The sequence below is a fragment of the Molossus molossus genome, unplaced genomic scaffold (assembly GCF_014108415.1).
Source record: "Molossus molossus isolate mMolMol1 unplaced genomic scaffold, mMolMol1.p scaffold_m16_p_12, whole genome shotgun sequence".
In the NCBI taxonomy this organism is placed as follows: Eukaryota; Metazoa; Chordata; class Mammalia; order Chiroptera; family Molossidae; genus Molossus; species Molossus molossus.
This window is the reverse complement of record NW_023425347.1, coordinates 73,459,853-73,462,468: the sequence shown is the minus strand read 5'-3', so window position 1 is coordinate 73,462,468 and position 2,616 is coordinate 73,459,853. Positions and strand designations below refer to the sequence as shown.

Genomic DNA, 2,616 nt, shown 5'->3' with positions numbered 1-2,616 from the left:
TGGGCCAGAGACTGATGCTGTGTCCTTGATCTCATTCCCGATGGGCCCCCATTTGGCTGGCAGGGAGCCAGGCTCCCCAGGTGCCCCCGCCCCCGCCCCACTCCACAGGCTGGTTTGCCATGCGTTCAGGTCCCAGCTCTGCCAGGCAGACGGCAGCAGGGCCTGGGAGTGAGGGGAGGAAAGTCTGGGGCCTGAGCAGCTCCCCTCACTCTCCAGGTCTCCCAGGTTAACTGGGTTACTCCGGGACAGCCCTCTGCCCTGAGACACTCTGGGACAGTCCTCCTCCTCTGCGTTTGGCCCTTTTTTTTTGTGAGGGGGCAGTGAGTCTGCGGCCCACAGGCGGCCCCAGACCCGGTGGGTTAAGACGTACGAGTGCTGGAGCCCTGGCGTGGGTGAGCGCTCCAAGTGTCTGCTGTTGTCAGCACTACTGAGAACCCAGGAACAAAGAGACTCAGTCTCTGGGAGCCTCCGTTTCTCACCAGTCAAGTGGAGAGAATCCTCAGTGTGCATACTTGTCATGGAAGTTGAGGAGGACCAAAATGAACTTGCACAAGGGTTGTGACTGTCTTTATTGATATTAGTACAGGGCCAGCCCCACCCGGTGTCCCTCCTGGAGTGGGGGCTCACGTGGTGCAGGATCTGGGCTCCCCAGCACTGCTAGCCTGTGGCTGGGGGGCCTGTGCTAGGCTGCTGCCTCCTGCCTGGGGAGCAAACCCCCCAGGGTTTTCTCCAGTTCCTACCCTTTGCCGATCCCCCGCCCGCCCAGGACTCACACCCTGGGGTAGGGGTGGAGAGAGGAAGAGAATGTTCTGGGAGAGCCCTCTTCATCCCTTCCTCCCTCGTTCTTTTTCTGCGTGCCCCTCTTCAACTCATTCGCTTATTCGCAGACAGGACACAGAGGTCGTGGGGTCTGCCCTGGTCTCAGAAGAATCTAGTTCAGGGTCCAATCAGGGCTGGAAGAGAGAGCAGCAGAGGCAGAGGGAGAGAGCATTCAATGAAAATGACACTCTTTTTTGCATTAGGGAAAACTATCCACAGCGATGCTGTTTGGGCACCATAAAATCAACATCTAAACAACAGAATGACTACACAACTGTTTCATTTTCTCACCTGTACAAGAGATGAAGATGATACATGGATTTGATGTTTTTTCCCCTCTGTTTGGACTTCAGATGCAGAGAGTTGAGTTAGTCCTACTCCTCTGTGCTAATTTAATCCTCTTCACCCCAGATTCCTACCCCCATTTCTTACTCCCTCAATCCAGGGATCCACTCCAATATATTTTCTAAGGTCTTTAAAATGTGTTTGTCTTTATAAAATATGCATGGGGGTAATTTACAAAAACAGTTGGTGCTCTGAGTCTTACTGCCCACTTCTCTCGTTCGCTCCGTGATTTCGAGGTCAGTGCACATTCCTGTACGTCGAGTGACCTGCTCCTTCTTGCTCCTGCGCCCTCCACGGTGAGCACCCCCCAGGCTTCCCTCGTGCACGTCTCCAGGGATCGACACAGCGGCACCACAGCCTCGCAGCACCACCGAAAACAGGAAGGAGAAAGCCCACTTCCGAGCCTGCCCACAGCTCCCATTCAGTGAGCCAGCCATCCTCACTGTTATCATTGTTTACATCAGTACTCCAGGCTACGCAGTTTCCATAACATTTAATAGTCGGTTGCACAAGTGTTTCTTGTTCATACCTTGTTCATGACAGAGCACTCTTCACTCCCTCACATACCACTGATGCGCATTAGGGTTCCTGCCCAGTGCTGGGGACAGGACCGGAGAGGTATTTCACAAGGTCCCATGTTCTCGAGACGCACACGGTCCAGGGGAAGGGACAATTCAGGTCAGGGGTGAGACACAAAGCAGTCAATGATCAGTTCTGCTGGGGAGGGCTAAGAAGGCTGGCTCCCCATGGGCAGAGCCCCCTAAGTAGAATTTCAAAGGATGAGCAGGAGCACACCAGGCAGAGTGGGAGGCGGGGAGAAGTGGGTAAGGGGTGTCCCAAATGAAGGAACACCAAGTGTGAACGGTCAGCAGCCTGTAGCTGGCTGGCATGTTGAGGAAACTTAATGATTTTGTTATGGCCGAGGCCAAGGGTATGAAACGAGGGGCAAGAGACAGCAGCCAACGTTGACTGAGTTCTTATTATGCACCGGGCACTGTTCTAAGTGGGTAAGTACAGAACCTTTCTTTTCTTTTTTAAAATTAAATATATTTTTATTGATATTTTTAGAGAAACAGGGAGGGAGAGAGAGATAGAAACATCGATGTGAGAGATAAACATTGATAGACTGCCTCCTGCACGCCCCCCACTGGGAATGCAGCTCGAAACCCAGGCATGTGCCCTGACCGGAAATCGAACCAGGACCTCTCAGTCCCTGGCATGATGCTCCATCCACTGAGCCATACCGGCCGGGCAGAACCTTCTTTTTTTTAAGTCCAGTGATTTGTCACATAGTGAACATCTTGTAATCCTGACCTAAGAAGGAACAGAGACCGCCAGGACGGAGCCTTTCTGAAGCCACACATGCCCTAGGAAGGTACGACCATGGTTCCAGTTCTACAGGAGGGGAAACAGAGGCCCAGAGAGGGTCAGAACTTGCCCACAGTCCCACAG

At 53.1% G+C, this 2,616-nt stretch overlaps 1 long non-coding RNA gene across 1 annotated transcript; it reads right to left on the bottom strand.

Annotated features, from left to right (window-relative positions):
• Positions 1–565: 565 nt before the first annotated feature.
• LOC118627195 lies at positions 566–1,507 on the bottom strand. Its single transcript, XR_004959020.1, has 3 exons — positions 1,367–1,507; positions 1,111–1,166; positions 566–953 (listed from the first exon to the last, which is right to left on the bottom strand). It is a non-coding gene; the product is annotated as an uncharacterized LOC118627195 (long non-coding RNA).
• Positions 1,508–2,616: the final 1,109 nt, after the last annotated feature.